The 27,383-nt window shown below is 41.2% G+C and overlaps 1 protein-coding gene across 1 annotated transcript in view; it reads right to left on the reverse strand.

Moving 5' to 3' along the window:
* Positions 1–27,383, reverse strand: part of INO80D (INO80 complex subunit D) — a 1,521,357-nt gene that overhangs the window by 1,040,055 nt on the left and 453,919 nt on the right. The gene's annotated exons all lie outside the window — the stretch shown is intronic.

Here is a 27,383-nt window from a genome sequence, read left to right on the forward strand (position 1 = left end):
ACGAGGCTGACGGCCATACTGAGAGTGCAGTCTCAATACCAACAAGGGCAGGCTGTCCAAGAGCCAGCTGAGGAGCAATCATAGACACAAACATGGAAGGAGGGGGGGGATGACTGATCGTGCTAGACCATCCCCCACTCCTGACAGGAGAACATCCTCTCCACGATGAGCTCAGAAGTCGACTTGAAGGCTCTGGGTTCCAAAGGCACCAAGGATGCACCATTGGCTAAAGCCGTACCCTGGTCAACGGCAAAAGTCCCGAGTTGGAGGGACAACCCTGAAACATGAATCGTTGAACCTGACCTGCAGAAAACTGCCTCGACTTGTCGGACCCACAGTCTGGGCTGAGGAAACCAAGGCTAGGGCCCATAGTTGATACCGGCCAGGCCATAGGCTCTAGTCCTAAAGAGTGGAAGGCAGTTTGCTCTGAAGAGCTCGGATCTGAAGGGCTCGGAGAAGAAAACCAAGCGTCAGGCACCAAAGCACCAGGGCAAGAGCCCAGCACCAAAGAAATGAGCCCGAACTCTATATATGTGCACACAAGAAGGACTGCATCAGCTGCTCCAAATCAGATTCTTTAACACTTCCAATGGACCAGGATGATCTGACTGAAGAGGCCACTGATGGGGCGTTGGAAAAGCCCACTGGAGCCGGGAAACTTGTATATGATAAGACACAAAGGGGAAGACTCGGAAATAAACTCCCCTGGTATTGAGGGCAAAAAGGGGGAGAAAGCCCACGTGAAGGACCCCCTACACAAAAAAGGCTTGGGACACTGATGATCAGGCAAGGTGCCATATCAGAGACTGCAGTTGAAAAGGAATGACTCCAAGGCAAAGCAGATGAAGGAGATCAGTTCTGAGGCAGTGGTGCCAAGGAAGATCGGCTCAGAGACACCAGCCCGGAAGACAATCCTCTATGAGGTGTTGGGGTTGATGACAGAGCAGAGGCTGGGACTTTTGCATCCGTTCAAGTCAGGAGCAGGCGAAGCAGCCAGAGCTGACTGCTTACAGTCTTGCCTTAGGTTTCAGATCCTTAGAATGCTTGTGACCTACCTTATCACCTTTACTAGACAAAGCCGAGGAAGAATCCCCTGACAGAAGACATTTGATGATGAGCTTGGGCCTTCCTCTCACTAACCGCCCGAGAGTCAAATCTCTCAGAAAACTCACAATGGGACTCCAGATGAGCAGCCCTGAGATAGTAAACAGCAGCCATGAGCATCCTGGGAGGGAAGCTTATGACCACAATGCACGTATTTTATAAAAACCTTTCTCCATAACAGAAACCACACACACACACACACACACACACACACACACACACACACACACACACACACACACACACAAACACCAGCTCTAAATACCAAGACCTAAAAGGACAACTCTACACCAAAACTGCAAACCTAACACTAACAACAAATGCTATCCTAATACACTAGGGAAAAAAAAAAAAGGAGCAGAAACCCTGTACAAAAAAGGTAAGGAGCAAATGACAGAGTTGTCTGGAATGGTGGGAAACTAGATCTGAGGCAGTTCTAGTAGTGGGAAGCAGAGGCAAAGCTTGCTGAGCTGAATACTTGGGAATCAGTTGGTGTTGGATCCAATAACCCACAGGTTGAACCCAAATGAAAAAAAAAGTGCAGTTGTGTACACTTACCATAAATGTAGATGTTGGAGTGTATTTAATGTTGCAATCCTGACTTGTGGGATTTCCCGCTGTGCAAGCCCTTGGCCGGCCCGACTACCAGAGAATACTTTCCCCTCTTCCTGAAGCTGGCAGACACCCTATTCAATACACTAGGGTATAAAGGGACTTGACTGGCGTCATGACTTCAGTGCTTTCCCGCCTGGAACAAGCAGGAGCCCCCCAGTATGTCCTCGAGATCAGGGTTCTGGGACCCTGGATTCCAGAATAAGTGAATACGTGAGGAGGAGGAAGGGGCCACCCTGACTGAGAAGATGAATACCCTAGGGCATCAAACCCACACTGCAGGGTATGCTTGCTGACTTGGCTTGCAGAATGTATAAGCTGCTGTAATTCTTTATTTTCTGCACAGTCAGGGAAGGTAGACAATTTTTGCTTAATAAGTTCCATAGTATGTTGCTGGTATTTCAGCATGTGGAACTGACAATTTAATGCTCTAATGGCAAGAGTTGCAGAGGTGTGCATTTTTTACCCCATCTGTCTAAAGCACGGGAATCCCTGTCCGAGGGGTGGGATTCTTAGTTGAAGTTGCTTTTCTTCCTTTAGGTCCTTGGGAGATGACGTATGGATCAGCAGTAGGATTTTTGAAAATAAATTTGTGAGTGTCAGGGACTCTGTAGTACCTGTCAGGTTTCCTGGGAGCAGGGGGTAAAGTATCAGGAGTTAGACTGGATTCCATAAAGACATCATCCACAACATCCAGAACAGGAGGGATAGCTAAGGGTCTGTGCTGTGGTAATTCTAAAAATTCCCCGAGTCTCTTTTTGGACTGAAGATAATCCTGACATTCCCAATGGAAATGCTCTGTCAAAGTATGTAGGGTTTCACCAAAAGAAAAATCCTCTGGAGGGGAGGCAGAAGGAATGGATTCCTCTGCACCCGAATCCTCATAGTAAGATAAGGGCATGTCTTCATAATCAGAAATCTCAGAGTCGTCGGACAGGAGACAAGTCTATTTTTCTTTTAGCAGGGGAAGGCTGGCTTCCCCTAATCAGCATAAGGTCTTCTATCATTTTAAGCATCTGATTGTGGCAAGGAAGCAGGCGCTTGAGTTAGGGTCATCGTTTTTTTAGGCATAGCTCATACTCTTGGCCTTAGAAACTCAGTGGTTTTAGAAAGAACTGAAGACGCGAAAGAAGTCATCAGTTTATGTCCAATATCAGTAGTGCGAAGAACTTCCTCAGAAGCCGGCGCCTACACAGCAGCTCCGGACTCATCCAAGGTAGAGACATCCGCAGGTTCCATAGTCAAAGAAGAGTCTCACGGCATACCGGACTCCAAACAGGTCTCTGTAGCGGCTTGTGAATCCATCAAAGTGGACATTAGGGGCTGTGAAAGCGCCTGAGTACCGGTGAACTGGCAACTAGCTTAATGGAAGCGTCATTGGCAGTTTTGGACCTGTGCGGTCTATCTCTGTCTTTATCCTTAACATTTTTTTTGAAAATTGGTAGTTAGACAGCTTACCAAAGCCATTTCGGAATACGGAGAGTGAGAACGAAAGTATTTAGCTGCAAAAATGGCCCAACGACAAATAGTTTGGGTGTTGAACAAAGCATAAAACCGGCAGTGAGGTACGTCATGGTCTGGGCCTAAACAAGTGATGTAGTAAGATTGGAAATCTCTGTGTGGTAACTGATTTCCACAGGCGAGACAATTGTTAACTTTTTCTGACATTGGTTAGAGCAAGAGAAAAGGATTCCCAACAGGGTACTTATCTTTAGAAGACTTCAACTTCAATTTCGGAAATGAAAACTCAGGTAGTGGCTGACCGGCACTCGTGTGAATTGCTTCTGCTTCGAGCTCCTTGGCAAGAAAGACTGATGTAATGGCGTCAGCTGCCTGTTTTTATACCACTGATGAACTGACGTCAGTACTAAAATGACAGCAACCTACGCAGAAATACTAAGCCTGTTATTCGGGCCGACTGAGGGCTACCCCTGGCAGGATAACCCAAGTGTGATGACTGCAACAGTGAAACACGAATACCATATTCCCATCTAGAAGAGGGAGGGTGCACAACAGAGAGAAAAAAAAAAACTCAGTCTCAACAGCCAAATCAGGGAACTTGTCAAGTCTTCAAAAGCCAAATATGAGACAAAAATAGCCTCCCAAGCAAAGGATAACCAGAAAGCATTTTTAGTTATGTCTAAAACCTTAACAGAAGCACTCAACAATGTAATACCAAATGCTCATGAATAGGGCACGTTAACAGAGTGGGGGGAATCCACAATCAGCAAGTGGCCAGTCACCAATGGAGTACCACAGGGATCAGCGCTAGGCACCCTCCTGTTTGGGGTATACTTCAGATGTCAAGGCAAGTATAGATGGCCTTTAGCTGACCACATTTGCTGAGGACTCCAAGTCGGAGGCAATCAGACTCCCCAAACAATGTTGATATCTTACAGAAAGGACTGATGCAGACTAATAATTGGTGTCAGAACCATGGCCTCAAACTAAATACAAAGAAGTGCAAAATAATACCCTTCAACAAATCAAATATCCCTGGAAACTGCAACATTGAAAGCACCCCCAAAGAGTGGAACGAGTGGCAAGAGATCCAGGTGCTCAGGCAGATGGTAATCTGAGGAAATCTTTGGCTCAGCTTGCAAGTAAGTGCATGGCATCCACATCTATGGATGTCACAGTACCACTGTGCTCTGTCGTCATCAGACCAATAACAGAGTATAATGCACCCTTTGGCATGTACCTCGCCAGGTACCTGCAACAGTTGGAGCATCCTCAGAGGTTTCTCACTAAAAAAAAAAATACAGAATATAACCAACATATCATATGCAGACCTATTAACAGCCCTATGTATCCAGTTTCCTATCAATTACTGAGAGGTGATGCCTGACCTACAAAGCAGTCTCTGACCCAGCGCTGATGAAAATGTTGCACATTCACAGAACTAACTGCACGAGGGTTGCCTGCTCCAAGGATCTAAACCTGATCTCTGACATGAATAAACCATGCTGGAGAGACAGATATATGTCCAACAGATTGCTTCTCCTCTGGAAAAGGGTTCCTATTCCTGTGAAGCAGAGCCCTTTCCCGACCATCTTCAAGGGAAATGGCAAATTCACCCCCTGTGGTGGTATCCATGTCCCTTATCGACACAGGCAGTATGTAAAAATTGTCAAAACACCTGCTTGCTGACCCTTTATCTTTCCTCTAAGGACAGAAACCTGGGTAAAATCTGGGTAAAATTGGCTAGGTTTGTCAGGGTTTTTAAACCACCTGCCTAGTAATCTCCTATGAACATATGAATGATGCCAAAAGAAAAGAAACCATTCACTAAAAAAAACAGTATACCTGTACCAGAAGACTTAATGATCTTGATTCCAGGAATGTAATATTTGCAACTTGGGGAAATTACAAAATATTTAGCAACTTTAGGGAAGGCCAGAAAAACTACTTGTACAAAAAAGGCGGGTATATGCAACAGCAAGTAAACATAAGTGAAACATACCAGTACGTCAGCTCACTGGCAATGTCAACTAATCTTTTTTTTTTTTTTTTTTTTTTTCAGGACATGGTTTTACATGCATAAAAAAGTCTTCTCAAGGCTATAGTGGTACCAGTGGGGGAGATATTAAACAACTCCTATAAAAATTTAGAATAGCAAGATAAAGCAACAAGAAGTGCAACCTATCTACAAAAAAATAAACAGAGGAGGTGAGCTTGTTGGATGACAGTTTCACTGTAACTCTCCAAAACAAAAAGAAGACCCCAGCATGGGACTGGAGGCTTCATGTGGACAACATTCATTAAAAAGTAAAGACCAGTCCAAGCTGAGCCATTCACCTTTCCATTTCTGGTTCATAGAATGCCAAGAACAGAACCCCAACAGCTAAGGAACAAACGGCTGATTCTAAATGGGAATTAATACAGTCCATTTTCCACGAAACATAGTAAGCCATTAAATTAGTGCTCAGACAGTGAATCAATTTCTACCTTAACCATTACAAATACTTAAAAAGGCCAGACCGTATGTAATAATAATGACCTTCTGATATGTCTCAATTACAGTAAGATTACAAGTTTAGAAGCCAGTCAAGAAGCTGCAACTTTCTTAAGCTGGTACAAAATTGGAATTTCTTCCTGTTAGGATAAAATATTTCAAAAAAAGAAGTAGACTAGGGAGTGATACTGCCAGAATATGGAGCGAGGGAAACAAAGTCCATGTACACTAAAGAGAGACTGGAAGCATTCTCAAAGACTCTGACTCAAGCTTCAAAAGAACTGTTTATACAAGGTGGTGCAAGAAAAGTACAGTTTTGTACCTACCATAAATGTAGATGTTCGAGTGTATACCCTGCTGCAGTCATCACACTTGGGTTATCCTGTCGTCAAGCGGTCCCACAGTCGGCCCGAATTCCAAAGTCTTGGTCCGACGTCAGTTGCTGTCGCTTCTTCCCTGACGTCAGAGCGCCAGGGGTATATAAGAGGCATCTGACGCCATTTTCTTCGGTTTTTCTTGCCCCAGATGTCAGGTGCCCCCCCAAAAGGTGGTCAGTAGATAGTACCAATAATAAAAGTTTAGCACAAACAAAACATCCATCCAGCTATAAGCAAATACACCACAAAGGTTGTATCAGATTTTAAGGTATTGAAAGGTTTCAGTTAGGTCAGAGGGGATGGAGGGAGGGTAACCTGGACTGCAGCAGGGTATACACTCGAACATCTACATTTATGGTAGGTACAAAACTGTACTATGTTCATCGTGTTACCCTGCTGCAGTCATCACACTTGGGTTGAATCCCAAAGCTAAGAATGGGAGGTGGAGTCAAACAGGGTTAGAGGAGGCTAGAAGGCCCTGCAAAACTGCAGTGGCGAAGCCCACTCTAGACTTAGAGTAAAGTGGTAAGTGATAGTGTTTGGTGAAGGTGTGTACTGAACTCCAAGTTGCAGCTTCCAGAATATCCTTGGTTGGCACCCCCTGAGGAAGGCTGTAGATGTAGCTGCTGCCCTGGTGGAGTGGATCCTTATGATAGCAGGAACTGGTTTTCCATGATGGGTGTAGCAAAAACGTATGCAATGTCCTATCCATTTGGAAATGGTCTGAGATAGCCTTTCCTTGTGATGCTGTAGCATAGGATACAAAAAGCTGGTCAGATTTTCTGAAAACCTTAGTTTTATCCAGGTAGTAACGCAGTTGCCTGTGAATGTCCAAGGAGTGCAGGAATCTTTCTCCTTTGTTCTGTGGATTTGGGAAGAAGGTGGGTAAATGGATGGTTTGATTTAGAGCCACACTGGATACTACCTTTGGCATAAAGGAGGGGTTAGTTCATAGAGAAACTCTGTCTTGATGAAAAATGAGGAAAGGCTCTACTGCCGTTAGTGCCTGTAACTCTGAGACTCTTTTGGCTGAAGTAATTGCTAGCACCAAGGCAGTCTTCCATGATACAAACTTTAAATCAGCTGAGAAAGCTGGCTCAAAAGGTGGCAGCGTAAGTTTTTCCAGAACAAAGTTGAGGTCCCAAGTTGGTGTTGGTGCTGTCCTGGGAGGCCTAATGTTTTTGGCCCCTCTGAGGTACTGCCTTAGAAGTGGATGTGCAAATAAGGTAGGATCCGTGTTGTAGTGAGCTGAAATAGCGGAGGTGTGGATTTTAATAGATGAAAAAAAGTCCTTTGTGTAACATCTCAGTTAAATATTGTAGAATCGGAGGTATGTCCGGCTAAAGGGTATTTTGGTCTTTAGCTTGGTTCCAGGCGCAAAATCTTTTCCATTTGTCTGAGTAGGCTTTCCTGGTGCTGGGCCTCCTGGCCTCCAGAATGACATCCATAACAGCTTGTGAAAGAGGAGCTGGCTGGTTGCTTAGGTGATTTGCCATGCAGCCAAATTTAAGGTTTTGAGCTGGCTGTGCAGAATCTGACTGTCTTGCTGTGTGAGCAGATGAGGAATTTCTGGTAAAATCCATGGTGGGCCGTGGGCCATGTTCCTTAGTAGTGGGTACCAGTGCTGGCGTGGCCAGTCTGGGGCAATGAGTATCATTCGGGGTCTCTCCATCCTGACTTTCAGCAGCACCTTTGCGAGAAGGGGCAATGGAGGAAAGGCATATACTGTCAGCATTTTCCAACTGAATGAGAGTGCGTCCACTTTCCAAGCTTGATGATGAAATGTCCTGGTGCACAATTTTGATAGCTGATAGTTTTGGGGGTTGGCAAACAGGTCTATGTCTGGGCGCCCCCATTTTTGAGTTATCATTGCAAATACTTGTGGATCCAGTTTCCACTCGTGGGGATCCATGATGTTCCTGCTTAGGTCATCTGCCAATGTGTTCTTTTTTCCTGGCAGGAATTGAGCTTGTAATTGAACTTGGTAAGCCAGCGCTGTGTTCCACAAGGTCATTGCTTGCCTGCATAGAGGGTAGGAGTGTGTACCCCCTTGCTTGTTTATGTACCACATTACTGTGGTGTTGTCTGTCCTTATTATAAGCTGTCCTGGATGTAAGAGGTCATTGAAGGCTGTCAGAGCATTCTGAACAGCTAGAATTTCTTTTTGACTGATGTGCAGATTTCTTTGATCTGCAGTCCATATGCCTTGAACGCACTGTCCTGCCATGTGTGCCCCCCAGGCATAGTCCGATGCATCTGTTGTCATAGTTTGCCTGGCTGGGGGTAAGGTGAAAGGCTGACCCTTGTTGAGGTGACATGCCTGTGACCACCATAGAAACTCCTGTTGAAGGTAGGGAATGAGAGGTATCATTGTTTCCAAGCTGTGGCTGTGTTGAGTCCATACGCTTTTCGGGTACCATTGTAATTTCCTCATATGCAGTTTTGCAAATGGTATTAGTGGTATGCAAGATGCCATGAAGCCCAAGGCCTGCAGAATTTTTCTTGCAGGGAGTTGGGTCTTTGTTGCCATTATTTTGAAGTATTGAGTTAGTTGTAGTTGTTTGTCTGGCGTCAGATAAGCCATCTGGGCCGTTGTATTCAAGCTGGCACCCAGGAATGTCATATTTTGTGAGGGCACTAGTTTTGATTTCTTTTTGTTTACTGTGTTCCCTAGGCAACTTAGAAGGTGTTTTACAAAAGCCAGATGTTGTAAGAGAATGTCCTTGCTTTCTGCTTGGATGAGGCAGTCGTCCAGGTATGGGTATACTTGAATTCCTCTTTGTCTGCAGTGTGCAATTACTGGTGCCAGGCATTTTGTGAAGACCCTGGGCGCAGTAGATAAGCCAAAGGGCAGTGCAGAGAATTTGTAATGAGTTGAACCAGCAATGAAACGGAGGTATCTTCTGCAATTTTGTCTGATAGGGACATGCAGGTATGCCTCCTTGAGGTCCAACGTTACTAGCGTAGCTTTCTTGCCCAACATGGGAAGAAGCTGCTGTAGTGTTAGCATCTTGAATTTGGGTACTTGCAAGAAGGTGTTTAAGAATCGAAAGGTCCAGAATGCGTCTTCAATCATTGTCCTTTCTGGGGACTAGAAAGAGCCTTGAGTAAAATCCTTGGCCTTGCTCCTGTGTAGGTACCAGTTGAATGGCTCTCATGTCCATGAGAGCTGTAATTTGTTTTTGTGCCTCTGCCCATTGATTTTGTGGCAGGTTTGGCATTCCTTTTATCCTTGGCAAGGTGTGGAAATGGAATCTGTATCCTTGCGAGATAATGTCTAGGACCCATTCGTCCTTTGTGATGATGTGCCAGTTGTCTGCAAAAAGTGCTAATTTTCCTCCCAAGGGAGCTGCCAAGAGAGCTTTGCTTGGCAGTTTGAGGTTTAAGTCATTGTGTTTGTCTTCTATTAGTTTGGGACCTGTCTTCTCCTCCCTTCTGTGTTGCAGTGCCCCATTGGCAAGGTTTGTAAGGGATTTGTGCTTGACCTCTGCCCCTTGGGCGTCTGTATTTACCCCTCTGTGGTCTGTCAGAAGCTGGAGAGGACCAATTTTTTGTTGGCCAATTTCTGCTGAAGCGTGGGGGTTGTACCTGCAAGAAATCTTTGACCGTCTGCATAGATTTTGCCTTATCCTCCATTTTCTTTAAAACCTCTTCTGCTTTAACTCCAAATAAGACATCCTGCTGTAAGGGTGCATCTAGTAACTTTGCTTTAACATGATCAGGCAGAGTTTGTTCCTTTAACCAAGCATGCCTATGTATAACAGACCCAGTAACAGCTGCTCTACAGGAAGCTTCCAAGGAATCAAATCCACATTGTAAAGTATGTTTGCCCACCTGTTCAGCTGCATGCAACAGATCCTGCATTTCCTTGAATTCAAACGGTTGAGGGTGCGTGCTCATCTTTTGTTTTATTTGAGAAATTAGGAATTGCTGGTATTTCAGCATGTGAAATTGACAATTTAGTGCTCTCATAGCTAGAGTAGCTGAGGTGTAAACCTTCTTCCCCCACCTATCTAGTGGTCTGGAGTCCCTTTCAGAGGGTACAGGATTTTTGGCCATAGAAGCCTTTGCCCTTTTGGGACCCTGGGAGATTGTCTCTGGGTCAGCAACAGGGATTTTGTAAAGGAATTTGTGCGAGTCAGGCACTCTATAATATCTGTCTGGTTTGGCTGGAGCAGGAGGCAGAGAATCTGGATTTAGACTAGATTCTAAGTAAACATCATCCACGTGGAAATGTTCCCTCGTGGTATGTAAGGTTTCCCCAAAGGAATAGTCTTCAGGGGGAGAAGCTGAGGGAATGGAATCTTCAGCATCAGAATCTTCATAAGGGGGAAAGGAGTAATCCTGTTCCTCAGAGGAGCCTGAAGAAATAGACACTTGATCAGAGGAGGCATAATCCTCCTCTTGTCTAAGCCTTTTGTCTGGGGGGGGGAACCCCTGATTAAAGAAATCAAATCTTCAGCCATTTTGAGCATCTGTTTCTTAGGCATGGGGCCTTGAACTGGAGACTGATGTGCAGTCTTTTTTGGTTTTAGAGAAGTCTTAAGCTTAGCATAAGATTTTATGGTGAGAGTAGTCGATCTGAAGACACCTTCTGTAACCGAAGGTGTTTCCACAGCACTGGCTTCTCCTTCTGCAATGTTGTCGGTAGGGCCTAAAGAAAATGGCTGCGTCGGCCTAGAACTCTCTGCTTGAGAATCCAAAGCGGTCTGGGGTTGCAATTCTGCAGTCGCCAGGGGCTGCGTGGGTGCCTCACTGAAAACTGGAGAACCGGCGACCAGCCCAACCGAGGCCTCGAAGTCTGGCTTGGATCTAGGCTGCCTGTCTTTATCTTTGCGTTTTTTATGCACGCCGGTAGTCGGTTGCTCCGACGGCATAGTGTAATTAAATTTCCTACCGAAGTAGTGTTGTGCGAAATCAAAGCGTCGCTTTATGGTTCGCTTATTGAACCTAGCACAAAACCGACAACCAGTGACGTCGTGGTTTGGGCCTAGGCAAGGTATACAATAAGAATGAAAGTCCTTATGAGGTATTTGCTTCCACAAGAAATGCAATTGTTAACTTTTTCTGACATCGGACTGAGGCAAGAAAAGGTTCCCCAACGGGGTACTTAGCTTTGAAGACTTCGGACTGAAATTCGATTAGAAAATCTCAGGTGTCGGCTGACCGGCACTTGCGAACTGCTTCTGCTTCGGGCACCGCGCGGCAAGAAAGACTGAAGAAAATGGCGTTGGATGCCTCATATACCCCTGGCGCACTGACGTCAGGGAAGAAGTGACAGCAACCGACGCTGGACCAAGAATTTGGAATTCGGGCCGACTGCGGGACCGCCTGACGACAGGATAACCCAAGTGTGATGACTGCAGCAGGGTAACACGATGAACATCTCCTTTTCCATTAGATCAGTGGTCTGTGACAAACATTCTTTCTGGGGAAAAAAAAGAAGTATCCACAGTTTATATACCAACCACTGTCACCTAAAAATGCAACCTAACATATGACTATTTTTAACCTAGTTCTGAAAAAGGTTTCAGGTCAGATCATTAGTTTTAATATTTATCTTCATATAGACCCATTTCAGTTTTAAGCCATGATACTAAGACATTTATGTATATAACAAAGGTTTGCCAAGATTCATAGATCTGGATAAGTGTTGTTTTGGGGAGGCACACATTTGACATCTTTAATAGAATGACGACGATCCACAGGGAAGAAGACTGCAAGAAACAGAAACTGTTGGTGGGTCTTGATGGATGCAGACAATGCATTTGATAGTCAGCTGGGATGTTATGAATAGGGCAATGACAGCACTTGCATTTCCTGACAAGAATGATAGGGTTAATTAGGAGGATACAAATGAACTAGGCAAGGGTGTCTTCTTTTCCCTTTATTATTTGCTTTACATTTATAGCCATAGGCAAAGAAAATAAGAGACTTTCAAATTAAAGGGTGGAACTGTCATGACAAACAAGGAAAAATAGTAGTTATGTACTTACCATAACTTGGTATATGTGTTGTCCCATTCTCATTCTTCCTCAATGATGGGTCACAGATCTGATCCTCGGATCTGACTCGGATGCATTTCCCAGACTTCAGATCCTAATCTTGAGCTCCTCCCTCTTCCCCCAATGCACCACACTACCTCTAACTCCTCAGATTGAGTTTGCTGCCTATGTCTACTTATTTACAGAGACAGGACAGATAAGAAAGAATTATGACTGAAACCTTGGAACTCAAAGTTCCCATAACGTCCAATAACCTTATAGAAAATATAAGGCCTGGGAATTGATGTCAAGGCAATCAGTTTAACTGTTTTCCACGTTAAAAACCTCAAGACTGACAGGTTAGATGGTTCAAATGGAGCAAGTATTAGCTTCTCTAAAACAAAATTAAGATCTCAAGAAGAGGTCACTGGTTTTCTTGGAGGCATCTTATGCAAACCCCTTTCAAAAACATTTTTACAGGAGACTATGTTAAAAGAGGAGGATCCAAGGGCAGACATGCTGAAACAGCTGACAGATGAACCTTGATAGAGAAGTAAGAAGGGCTATATGATAGTAATTCAAATACTGTAAAATCATGGAACAACCACCCCTGAAGGGGCGCTGATTACGTTGTTCGCACCAACTAGAAAACCTTTTTCATTTGCTAATATAAGATCTTCTAATAACAGGTTTTCTTGCCCCATTAGCATTTGTGGGACATCCTCCATAAAGAAGTGCATAAGTAAACAATAACTCTGGGCAGAATGTGTGTTATTGTGTAAATAACTCCTGCCCAGGGGTGTTCTGAAGCCCGACACAGCAGGTGGGGGGTCTCTACACCTCTAAAAGGGTATTATTTACACAATAAAACACACACCCTAGAGGGCATTATTGCGCTTAGAGAATGGGCCACCTGTTAAATTCTTCTTTTTTTTTTTTAATTACTTTATATATATATATATATATATATATATATATATATATATATATATATATATATATATATTATAGCTACATACACATATATTTACATACTTTTTTAAATAATTCTGATGTGAAATGTTCCTCTGCCTACTCTTTCAAACTTGCTATAGTATATGCTGGCAAATCACTGGGGGGTTGAGGTCATTAGTGACTTACATTTGAGGTTCAGACTATCATAGCCCTCAACTAATCAGGGACAAATCCAGACGTTATTAGGGGCACTTAAAATATTAGTACTATTAATGTGGGACATTGACAAAAAAAATTAATATACATTTTCTGAAGTAAAAAGGCAACTATGTATTGTCATTGTTTATTAAATGGAATTCATCAAATTAATCTACCAAAAGCCCCCAGTTTTAAAGGGAATTAATGGAGGCAGAGCTAAAATTTGAGTCAAAATCTGGGTGTCCCTGAAAATCAGGGACATGTGAAAGGTATGGACTTCATATCCAAAAGAGAATGCATGTTAACATAAATCATGTTGTTATAGCAACTTTCTAATTTTATAAGAGCAACACTTAAAATCTGTGCCTATTTTTAAGCCTTTGCTCCCCCATTATTTTAGGCTTTACCTGGATTTCTTGAGCTAAGAGATCAAGAGATATGCAACCCTTTTAAGAGTTGCATCCACTGCTTGATCTCTCTCACACACACACACACACACACACACACACACACACACACACACACACACACACACACACACACACACACACACCTGCTTTCATGCAGATAAGTACTCATACACTCACACATTCAGAAAAACACACACGCAAACACTTTTCTATTTTTTTATCTGTTTGTTTTAATTTTACATACACTGAACTAGGGTCGTTACCTCTCAGGAAATTTTCCTGACAGTCAGGAAATCAGGGTCTCTGTCAGGAAGTTCAGTTATCGTGAGCATATTTCTTAACCGTTTAGGTTCATAGGCAAGTACTAGGCTATCTGCCCGAGGGCATCTGTAAGCCTAGCCAGAATGTGTTGGTTTTCGCCGTCCCCTTAGATTAGTTCCCTGTGCCTCTGCTCAGCAGAGCCACTGCAGTGATCCCCGGGGTAAATTTTCTGTTTCCCATCCACTCATCAAGGTTTCTCTTGAAGAGGGTTAGTGAGGCGGCTCTGCCTAATGTAGATTGGAATCCTGTTCCAAAGCATGGGGAATCCCTGGGACAGGAATTTATCCCTCCAGCAAGTCCTACTTATCATTGTGGTGAGGTTTAGATCCCTAAACGTGTGACTCACGGGAATTTGTTTTCTTTAGGTGGAGCATGTCCATCAATTCTGGGTTGGGCATGGTCTTGCATGTCAGGCAGAGATCACCTCTGAGTAAGCGGTATGCAACAGAGTACAGCTGGAGTTACTTCAGTCGGGCTGCATAGGGCATCTGTTTGAGGCCAGTAATCCTCTTGGTGAGGTACTTCTGTTGTCTTTCCAGATGTTGCAAGTGTCTTGTAAGGTACATCCCAAATGGGGCGTTGTACTCTATGATGGGTCTGAGGAGTGATGAGTAGAGGGGCACAATAACCTCTTTTGTTCTAGATGCGAACCCTTTTGTGATTAGGTGGGCCATATAGAAGGATTTTCTAACCACCTTGGCAGTATGATTATCAAAGGAGAGATTACTATCTACTTGGGTCCCCAGATCCCTTATTACATTTTCTGTATTTAGGGGACTACCACGTATGTGGCAGTTGCGGGTACTTTGTTTTTTCCAAAGGGGATGACTATGCACTTTTTGGCATTTAGCTTGAGGCTATGATTTTGACACCAGGTATCCATCTCAGTGAGACCCTTCTGGAAGATGTCTGTATCAGCCGGAGAGTCAATTATGGCCCCCACTTTGCAGTCGTCTGCAAACTTGGTCAGCCATAGTCCCTCCTGCCCTTGCCTGTACCTCTGAGAAGTATATACCGAACAGGAGGGGTCCCAGGACTGAGCCCTGGGGGACACCACTTGTAACCGGTTTAGAGTCGGACCTAGAGCCTGCAACTCTCACCATGTGTGTTCTATCCATGAGCCAATTTGCAACCCATCTCATGACGTAGGCGTTTATGTTCAGGCTGGTGAGCTTGTCTATAATGCCAGAGTGGGAAATAGTGTCGAAAGCCTTTGCGAGGTCTAGGTAGGCTGTGTGGAGCTCCTTTCCCTCGTCTAAAGCCTTGGTAACTGTCTCTCAGAAGTCCACCAGGTTTGGGAGGCATGATCTGCCCTTAACAAAGCCAAACTGGGTAGGGTCCAATGTTTGGAGGTTCCCAATGTCTCTGTTAATGAGTTCCATGATGATGCGCTCCATAGCCTTGCAGACCGGGCTAGTCAGGCTTATAAGGCGATAGTTCCTGCGTCTGTTGTGGCTCCACCTTTGTGGAGCGGGATAACTGTTGCTGTGTGCCACTCTATGGGTACGTAGCCTGTAGAGAGGCTGAGTTTGAACAGTGTGGAGTGGTTAGTTCATTTTGGAGTTTGTGTAAGACACAGCCTGGGACACCGTCCGGTCCTATTGAAGCTGTGTTTTTGGCTTTGAATAGGGCTGTTTTAACCTGTGTGTCATTGATTGCTGGGGCTCTACATTCTGCTGGTATGGTTATGGGCCCTTTAGGGGGTGAGAAGAGGGTGAAGTTTGCACTAAACCTGTCTGCCAGAATGTTGGCAATATCAGTCGTTCAGTGTATTTTGTGCCATTCTGTGCTAACTCAGAGCAGATCTGAGAGTTTCCACTTAGATTCTTGACATAGCTAAAGAATGCTTTGTGGTTATCTTTGGAGTCCTTAGCAATTTTTCTTTCGAAGCTAGCCTTGGATGATTTTATGAGGGATCGTAGTTTCTTGCTGATACTGATCAGGGATGTATTTCCTTCTTGGGACGAAACCTGGACACAGTCTAAAATAATGGGGAGACAAAGGCCCAAAATAGTGACGCATTTTAAATATTGCTATTACAAACTTAGAAAGTTGCTAGAACAGCAATAACATTAGTGTTAGCATGCATTTTCTGTAGGATGTGAAGTTTGAAACTGAAATGTATGTCATTATTTAGTGACCTCAATCCTCAGTGATTGACCAGAAAATCAAATATTTTATGAGGAACAGACCAAATGTAAGACACAAATCTGCACAGTTGAGAGGTTTGATGGTGAGTCATTGAAAGGTATTTTTAATAATTCTGAGAGCTAACACATTCCTGAGGTACGCTTACTGTTTCTCTTGAATTGTCCCATCTGCATTCAAATTGTAAAAACAATCACTGCTGTGGCTTATGCTTGTGTGTGTTTGTGTGTCTAGGGGCTGTATATAAACAGCAACACTTTCCATCACTATTAGACATCAGCACTATACACAATAAGTGGCTAGTTTTGGTGGTCTGGGCAAGATACATGGAAAAGAAGAACCACAAAAAAGAGCAGCAGCAAATAATCCTACAGCTGAACTGGTTTAATGAATAACGTAAGCAAAAAACGCTTTCGGAGAGCCCAGTGTCTCTCCTTCCTCAGACAAATCTTACAAACAACTCTCAACTAGATTTATACAATTTAAAATCAATTATGTAATCAAACAATTAAGTTGATTGGATAAAAACAATGAAAAAAAATATAATAATAAATAATTTAACTACAACACTTATTAAATATTACCGCACTCTGTTCCTCATCACTAACACACTATATGTATGTGTGTGTGCGTGAGTGTGTGCACACACATACACACACATAATATACATATATATAAAAAAAAATATATATATATATATATATATATATATATACACACACACATATATATACACACACACACACATAGGTAATATAATGCCTTAAAACATTTGAAAATTAGCTAAAATTAATTAATAGCAGGTAATAAATCCAAAAAAGCTTACATCTTACAATGAGTTTAACTATACTTAATAATATAAACCAGATTTAATTTACATAGAAAACCCAAAGGCAAAAGCAAACATATTTCATAACACTTTAAACAATCAAGTAGCTGTGTTCCACGCATAAAGGAACTACCTTTTCAAAGATAAAAGTTTTAAAACACAATGTGATAGAAACATACTCGTTTAAACCAGGATGCATATATGCACCAGTATGAATCTGCCAGGCTAGTTCGTTGATTTCTAGATGGGTTTGCCACGGACCCCCCTTATTGTCCACCATCACTTTCCCCAAGATAGTAAACTTAAAATGATGATCAGGGAATGCACTGATGTGCCTTGCAAGGGCATTATTCAAGTCGTACCTTGAAATAGCATATATGTGTTCATAAATGCGCTGCTTGAACTTCCTTTCTGTTTTCCCTATATAGAAAGCATTGCATTTCTGACACAAGGCCAGACAGACCACACCATTTGTCTCACAATTATATTTCCCTGTTATGTTGTATTCATCATTCCTAACTTTTACTTTAGAATCTGTCAATACATACTTACATTGATTACACACCCCACACTTAGCCATTCCTAAGGCACGTTGACCAACAGAACGTGATTGAAACTCAAGCATGCTTTTTAAGTTGCGCCCCCTTCTAAAGGTAATTTTTGGGGCTTCACCCAATCGATGAGACAATAAATTATCATCTAAAATCAAAGCCCAATTTTTATTAAACACCTTCCTAATGTGATAAAAATCCACAGAAAAGGTGCAAAAAAAAACTAGTTCCAAAAGGGGAATCATTGTTGGTGTCTACAACCAATCCTGGTTCATCAGTATGGGCAGATTCAAAATTAGTGCATACAAAAGAAAGGATCGGTTTATAAAAAACAGATCTTCTCTTATTTATTGAAAAAAATGTGTGAGTATGATTTAAGGGCTCTTAAATCTGACAAGTTGTTTCATAGGCGACCTGCTAATATCACCAGACATCAGCGTGAATTTTTAGGTTTGTTGAAAAATTGTAATTGTGAAGCCCCGAAAATTACCTTTAGAAGGGGGTGCAACTTATATCTATATGTATATTTAAATAAAACGTCAGGAACTGGAGTGAGACGGAGCTGTTATGAAAATCCAAGGCAAAATACCAAAAACATAACAAGCTTTAATAAAAGAACTGCAGTAGGTCAGTAGATTAGCGCTTTCACTCAGTACAATTGAGCTTCATCAGATCACACAGACCTATGTCTGTAGAAGCTATTTATATATACATGACTAATAGTCCTTGACCTATCAAATAACTGACATACTTGCATATTAATAAACTGTAAACATTTCTTACTCTAATTAAGAAGCTATCTAATTAAAATATCAAACATTATACTTATTTACAAATGTGTTAAAATATATTATATTATGTCACTAAACACATCACAACTGTGTCACAAAAACATAAATTCTACAAAATATATATATATATATATATATATATATATATATATATATATATATATATATATATATATATATATATATATATATATATATATATATATACCAAAAATACATGTTTGTCTAATCCTATGATATACAAATATTAGAGTACCTATCTATATTACTAAACTGTATAGACACATATAAAGACACAAATATTAGTAACATATGTTTAACAGATACTCAAAATTTGTAGCACTAAATGGTTGTAATACACTTAAAAACACGCATAAAAACACACAGAAAAACACACTCTGAGATTCATATGTAATATAAATATGTTAATGTGTGTAACTATAAATATGTATATATATATCAATAAATAATGCAAAAGTACATCCTAAATTAAAGAATTAAAATTAAAATTTCACATGTCTACGTTTATTAAGTATGGGCTTGATAGAGGCTCTCTCATTTAATCCAACGCCTCTATCAGCTCTTAACCTAATTATCCATTTACTTTCCTGACCTTCTGTATAGTTCCTAGTATTACCCCCGCGTATATTTCGTGTAATGTTTTCTAATACTCTGAACAGAAAATTATGTTCAGTTCCTTTCTGTGCTACATGTTTGGCCAATGCATTGTGCATAGATGCTTTCCTAATGTGATAGACATGTTCACGTATTCTGTCCTTAAATAATCGATTCGTTTTGCCAACATAGAATGCATTACAAACTTGACATACCGCTAAATAAACAATATCCAAGGTGTCACAAGTGGCATTAACTTTAGTATCAAAGATGGTATGTAAGTCGGGGTGTACGAATTCTGTATTGGTGTCAATATACTTACAGTAGTTACAATGTCCACAGGGTCTAGTATGTTCAGAAGTCATACCTTTTATTTCTCTCTTTGAGTAACAGAGCATTCTCCTGAGATTTAACTTGTTCCTATATAGGAATCGAGGTTTGGTACCGACTATATTGCTAATTGTTTCATCCGTACAAAGTATTGGCCAATGTTTCGCTATGATATCCCTTATTGCCTGACTATCAGTGCTGTATGGTAGTGCTACCTTAACTCCTTGTACTCTCTCATGGGTGGTCTCAATACTACTAATCTTGGGTCCAAAGTATGGGGCGGCTCTATCAGATCTAAGTAAATCAATGTCTCCGAGGTTCGTTTCGATTTCCTTTATTCCATATCCTCGTTCTACTAATCTCTCTTTTAAATTCACTAATTCAGTACTATAACCTCTCTCACTGGCATTCAATCTAGAAGCCCTCATTCCTTGCCCTCTTATTATATTTTTAAAAACATAATGTGGGTGCATACTCTCACGTTTCAACAGAGTATTATGATGGCATGGTTTGCGGTAAGCTCCCATGTTAATCAAGCCACAATCCAGCCTTTCAATATACAGATCCAAAAATTGTATCCTAGATGTAGAATAGTCCATACTAAATTTCAAATAATCTGTCAGTTGGTTCATTACTGTATGAAACTGGAGTAGGCTAGTTATATCTCCTCTCCACAAGACAAAGACGTCATCAACAAAACGTCTATATAATACTACCTTTTGTTCAAACCCATCCATTTTAAATAATGTCTCGTACTCCCATTGTGCCAAAAACATATTCACGTAACTATTTGCACATGGGGTTCCCATAGCCACACCGTCTAATTGTTGATAAAACTTGTTTTCAAATATAAATAAATTATTCTCAAGGATCAATTCCAGGAAACATGCTATTAGATCTATTTGTACTTGCGAATACTCACTGTGTATGTTAAGATATTCGGTTATATATCTAATTCCTAAGTTGTTGGGTAAAACTGTAAATAAAGACTGAATGTCAAAAGTTACAAATGTGAGATCATCTAAAGCATCCACACCTTCTAAACAGTCATATAGATCTATTAAAAATTGTCTAGTCTCTCTCAGGACTATGTGGTTATTATTCAATATTGGTTGTAAGTGTTTTTCTACATAGACCGACATATGTTCGGTAATCCACCCTTGTCCAGCTACAACAGGTCTCATAGGAGGATTCCTGACATCTTTATGTATTTTGGGAAATCCTTGTATCACTGGAACTAGGGGGGTGGTGTTTAATAAATAAGTATACAAGTCCTGATCCAAAACACCACCCTTAAACATATCTAAGAGGGTTCCATTCACATAAACAATTGTATTTTCGACTGATTGTTCATTGATTAATTTATAAAATCGGTCACTTAATGTATCCATGGAATTGAGATAATGTTCTCTGTCCATAATGACTATTTGCCCACCTTTGTCAGCTGGCCTTATAACAATGGAATTCATAGTCTGTAGCTTATGTAAGCTATTACGTTCCATTGATGTTAAATTGCCTTTCCTCCGATGTGTGGTTCTAAGAAAATAATCATATAGTTCATCTGTATATTTATTGATATTTATTTGTTCTTAATACATATAATATGCAGCTCAGTTTTAAATATTGATTTGATAGTTCCTTTGGCTCACAAAATGTATTTTTCTCATGTTCATTTTTTTAAGCGTTTTAAAACAGTTTTTAAGTATTTCTATTTAAGCATATATGAATTTTATGAGGAATAACAGTAATAGCAATTATTGATTTAATTATTTATTCAGGGTTATTATGTGGTTCAGCATTAATATATAATGATTTTTGGTAGTGACATTATGGAATATGTAACTCCATTCCTTTAAATTTTCAAACTGACAAGTTAATTGTATAATTGATTGATGACTGAGGATATATAAATGATGATCATTTGATTAGTTAATTGTTTCTGAGGAAGTCAGAGAAGTCGACGAAAACGCAGTGGGTGTTTTTGACTATAAGGTGTTCAGGCGTTTACATCTGTTTTAACCTTAATAAAGTGGTTTCAACTAAACAAGTGGATTGGATTGCAGTTCATGGGACCATTCCTTGTGGTGGCGAGTGTACCATCTTTGTTATCTGCTTGGCGTTTTTGAGTTTAATGATGAATACAACATAACAGGGGAAATATAATTGTGAGATAAATGGTGTGGTCTATCTGGCCTTGTGTCAGAAATGCGCTGCTTTCTATATAGGGAAAACAGAAAGGAAGTTCAAGCAGCGCATTTATGAACACATATATGCTATTTCAAGGTATGACTTGAATAATGCCCTTGCAAGGCACATCAGTGCATTCCCTGATCATCATTTTAAGTTTACTATCTTGGGGAAAGTGATGGTGGACAATAAGGGGGGTCCGTGGCAAACCCATCTAGAAATCAACGAACTAGCCTGGCAGATTCGTACTGGTGCATATATGCATCCTGGTTTAAACGAGTATGTTTCTATCAGTTGTGTTTTAAAACTTTTATCTTTGAAAAGGTAGTTCCTTGTGTTTATGCGTGGAACACAGCTACTTGATTGTTTAAAGTGTTATGAAATATGTTTGCTTTTGTATAGTTAATCTCATTGTAAGATGTAAGCTTTTTTGGATTTATTACCTGCTATTAATTCATTTTAACTAATTTTCAAATGTTTTAAGGCATTATTACCTGTGTGTGTGTGTGTGTGTGTGTGTGTGTGTGTGTGTGTGTGTGTGTATATGTATGTGTATATATATATATATATATATATATATATTTATATATATATATTTATATATATATATATATATATATATATATATATTTATTTATATATATAATTTTATATATATGTATATTATGTGTGTGTATGTGTGTGCACACAGTCACGCACACACACATATATTGTGTTAGTGATGAGGAACAGAGTGCGGTAACATTTAATAAGTGTTGTAGTTAAATTATTTATTATTATATTTTTTTCACTGTTTTTATTCAATCAACTTAATTGTTTGATTACATAATTGATTTTAAATTGTATAAATCTGGTTGAGAGTTGTTTGTAAAAATTTGTCTGAGGAAGGAGAGACACTGGGCTCTCCGAAAGCGTTTTTTGCTTACGTTATTCATTAAACCAGTTCTGCTTTGGGATTATTTGCCGCTGCTCTTTTTTGCGGTTCTTAGTTTGTAAAGTGGTTTTCAATTGCTTTTTTGGTTGTGACGTGGAAAAGAAGCCCGTACAGTGGCACAGTGATTAGTGTTGACATCTCAGATGTCTTACCTCCTCCTCTGATTTTTTGGCTGTGGTTCCATATGTGTGCTGTCTACATATCCTCACTGTGTCTGTGTAGATTTTATTCAACTGCTCTTGTTTTCTCCATCTCCCAAAGACATGCCATAGATGAACTGATGTTCTTCCAATCTGCATGTAAAACGCATGGTGTGTGTGTGTGTGTGTGTGTGTGTGTGTGTGTGTGTGTGTGTGTGTGTGTGTGTCTTGTTAAAAATCTGACTTGTCAGTGACGGGATATATGCATGTATGTGATTGTCTGTGTATATATTGGTGAGTGCATACAGAAATCTTCTGGGTGGTGAAAAATTAAGAATAAAGTGCATCACTTAACATTTAGAACCTTACGGCTTCTGGAGGCCATCATTCGAGGGTACACAACTGGCTTATTAGGGTCTTCAGCTGTGGGCCTCATCTAGTCTAAAACTGACATCATTCAGAGATGAAAACAGAGAATGGTACAGTTTGTATGGGGAGCAGGGATACTGTGTCATCATTTCTTTAATTCCCTCACAGTCAAACTTCAAAGGTATGCAAAAAAGGTCACTGCAGCTTGTGTGTTAGCTGTGAACAGCGTGGTCATTATTTCTTTAACTTTCCTCAAAATCACATCTCAAAAGTGTGCACAGAACATCTGTACAGGTTATCTATTGCCAGTGAACTGTGTAGGAAGAAACTGGAATGAATTACTGCAAATATTATTTTACTTTCTTCACAAATGAAATCAGAAGGGGAAAATAGCTATACTGTATATGTAGATTTGACAGCAATAAGCTGAAATACATTGTTGCATTCTGTCTGTTCTTTCAATTTCATCCTAGTTTAATTTCAAAGGGAAACGGAGAAGCTATCTGTTAGGTCTGAGGAGGCATGCTGTGCAGATGTATGACAGCATCAACTTGAAATATAGGACTTTGCTCATTTATCCTTTCACTTTCAAGCCAATTTAACACCATATGGATGCACTGAAAATCATTACCTATTTTTTTTTTTTTGGGGGGGGGGGGGTGGCAGAAAGGCAACCATCCTAGATATGATTTGTATACCCTCAAAGCATTTTATTCTCCGTTTATGGATAACTTCTACTCAGTTTTGTAATAGCTACTCTGCCATCACTCAAACAATTTGTTATAGAAAGAAAAAAGTGAGTTTTTTTCCTTAGTCATGATTTTTTTTTTGTTCAGGCCATCATTGGACCAAAAGTTGTGAAAGAAAGCTCTAAATGCACCTCAGAGCATTTACAACCCCCTAACTTTTAGGTGCTTAGTGGCCCCCCAGACTCCCAGTCTTGGCCAGTTAGGATGTGTTGTAAGGATGTACAGAAAAGCTGACAAGTAGGAGAAAATATGAGAAAACAAAAAAATACTTTGGATAGTCTGAGTAGGTAAGGAAGGGAGGAAGATGGGAATACTGTGATGCATGCCAGAGAGATAGTAGACAGGGAGGGGAGGAAGTGCCTTGGGAACACTTTGCCTAGGGATACATATCAACTAATTCTGCCCATTAAGTCACTGTATATGGTATTTAAAAACTGGTGCTTCCATTTGTGGCTAGCAAAGCAGGGTGCGTCTAACCTGAAGCAAGGGCTGTGTTTTCATTAGGCACCTGGGGGTGTTTGTCAGGAAATGAAAGGATGCAAAGGTGACAACCCTATGCTGAATAGCAAAGTGGCTGCTTAGTGAAGGTAAAATAATGGTTCAGTCACATGCTCTCTTTCTTTCATGCACGCCCGCACAAAGTTTTCCATTTTTTTTTTATTTTATTTTTTTAATTTTATAAGCAAACACTAAAGTGCTGCTTAGCAAATGTAAAATGGCAGCAGACATTATGTCCGTTACAGTCCAAGCTCCACAGCAACTTAATATGCTGCTGTGAAGTGGTGGACTCATTTTTCAGTGGGCATTCCCTGTACATTAACACAATGCTGGAGAACGGAACAATTAGAATGGCGATGTACAGGTCGCCCATTCTCTAAAGGTAATTAAGACCTCATCATCTAAGCATCAATTGAAATTGAATAAAAAAAAGAGAACTCCGACAACAGAAATATGGCAGATATAAAACAAAAAGTGTTTATTAAACCAGGTAAGCACTTTCACACAAAAAGAGTTCCAACACCACACAACCAATAAAATAACACGCCTTGTTAAAAATTCAGTTAAAAGCAATTAAATTAAGGACTCCAACATGTTGGGTTGGAGTCACCACAATGATCTTGGGGGATACCTTATGAATCTTCAGAAGTAACCCGGATATTAGTGGAAAAGCATACAGGAAAGTACAGTTGTGTAAGATCTTACCGTAGCAGTAGATGTCCTTCTCTCTGTTGTTGCAGTATTCACTACAATGGGGATCCCTGCCAACGGTTGCCCGACGTCTGGCCAGTATACCAAAGCCTTTAGCTTGGTCTAAGGTATGCCGTACATCACACGTATGCTCCTCGCATAGCATAGCACATAAAGGTGACATCCAGACATACTATCCTCAGAACTGATAGGCCCAGTAGGAACATCGGTCCAAGGAATAATGAGGTAATCAATACATCCAAAAGAGAAAAAGGACCGGGGGGAGGAGGGGGGAGTGAATGCAACAGTGAAGAGAAATACATCTACCGTTATGATAAGATCTTACAAAACTGTAGTCTGCCCCTCCAATTCACTATTGCAGTATTCATTACAATAGGGGAAACTGCCAAAGCTCAGGAAGAAGAAAGGGAGGAGGAAAGAACAGCAGAGCTCTCTAGGAACCCATGAAGGATGGCCCTAGCAAAACCTGCTCTAGCTCTGGAAATTCCATCCAACTTGTAGTGCTTGGTAAATGTATGCACAGAACTCCAGGTAGCTTCCTCAAGAATAGAGTTAATATCCAAACCCTTGAAAAAGGGCACCAGAAGAAGTCACAACTCTAGTAGAGTGAGCCTTAACAGAAGAAGGAAGGCTCTTACCATGAAAGGAATAACAAAAGGAAATGGCTTTAGAAATCCAAGAATAAATAGTTTGCTTGGGCACAGGCAGTGCTAAAAACCCAGGATATGAAAAGAAACAAAGAGCTGATCAGATTTATGAAAAGTCTTAAGTCTTATCCAAATAAAATCTGAGTTGTCTATGCACATCCAACATGTGGAGCACCTTCTCACTGGCAGATTGTGGAGAAGGGAAAAAGTGCGCAAATAAATAGACTGATTAAGGGACAACTCATTCACCACCTTGGACATAAAAGAAGGATTAGTACAAAGGGACACCCTGTCCTTATGAAACACCAAAAAAGGAGGACAAGCCATTAGGGCTTGAAGCTCAGACACCCTCGGACTGTAGTAAGAGCTAACAATACAGTCTAGTCTTCCAACAGCAATGTTGCAAGGAGGCTAAGCAACAGGCTGAAAAGGAGTCTGGGTCAATTTCTCCAAAACAAAATTAAGATCCCATGAAGGAGGCCTAATATGAAGGACACCTTTAAAGAACTGTTTAGCTTCAAAAAGCAGAGACGGCTGATAAGTGGCATTTATAGAAGAATAAGCCAACCCAGCAACGAGCGGCTCACAAAGATAAGAGAGAACCGAAGGAACATCCACAGAAAGTGGATCCAGGTTACAAGAAAGACACCAAACAGAAACACTTTTCTATGTGGATAAGTAGGATTTCCTAGTAGTGGGTTTCCTAGCCTCCTGCAGGACAATAAGCACATCCTCAGAAAAAGGTGTCTATGCAGAATCGAAATCCTATCACTCACAGTGTCAGCTGAAGAGTGGACAGGTGAGGATGGATGAGAGATCCCTTCTCTTGTGTGAGTAGGTCCACCCTGTAAAGAAACTTGTGATGACTGTCCTTGGCTAAATGCAGATAAAGAGGGAACCAATGCTGTCTCACCTTAAGGGAGTCACCAGCAAGACTTTGGGAGCATCACGTATTCTGAACAGGACTTTTGAAATGAGGGGAAGGGGAGGAAAGGCATGAAGAAAGATCCCCTTCCAAGAAAAAGTGTGCGTGTCCACCTTCCAAACCAGAGCACCTGGGACTCTGACACAAAACAGCAGAAGTTGTCTGTTCAGAGGGGAGGCAGAAAGATCCATCTGAGGAGTACCCCACTGGTGGGCAATGTCCAGAAACACATCCCTGTGAAACATCCATTCGTGGGAACGAGTTATGGACCTGCTCAGAGAGTCTGCCACAATGTTTTGATCCAAGGGAATGTAAAATGCCTGAAGAGTCACTTGATACCGGATAGCTACTTCCAACACTAAGAGTGCTAACAGGCAAAGAAGATAAGACCTTGTCCCCCACTGTTTGTTGACATACCACATCATTGTGGTATTGTCTGTAAACACCTTGAGAGGACCTGGGCAGAACAGAGGATGAAAAGCTTGAAGAACCAGCAGAAGAGCTCTCATCTCTTTGATGTTGATATGGTCTCTTTTTGTTGATGAGGCGACCAGACAGTCTGCACCTTTATGGAGCCGAATGCTGCTCCCCCATCCCATGTCTGAAGCGTCTGTGAACAGCCCCTGAGAGAGAAGAGGAGGAGGATGAAAAGGGAGTCCTGAACTGACAGTCAACTTTTGAATCCACCACTTGAATTGCCTGCCTGAGATATGGAAGAAGAGGAACTAAGAATTTGAGGGATGACAATCTAGAAGTCAAAGTGACTTTAGGAACCACTAAAGTTTTCTCATGTGGAGTTTGGCAAAAGGGAGTATAGGAATGGTGGAAGCCATAAACCCAAGAGCCCTCAGAAATTCCCTGGCTGAATTAAAGCCAGAGGAAGAAGGCACTGAAAGAAGGAAATGAGAGTTAGGGCCCTGGGAGATGCGGCAGGGATGCCAGCACAGGAACAGTCTGGATCCTGCACCCCATAAAAACGTGATCCTGAGAAGGAGTCAGAATGGACTTTTTTGAAATTTACAGAGAACCCCAGGCTCTGCAGAA

This window comes from Protopterus annectens, chromosome 6.part1 (genome assembly GCF_019279795.1).
Source record: "Protopterus annectens isolate FY-2018-M chromosome 6.part1, PAN1.0, whole genome shotgun sequence".
NCBI classification, from domain to species: domain Eukaryota; kingdom Metazoa; phylum Chordata; order Ceratodontiformes; family Protopteridae; genus Protopterus; species Protopterus annectens.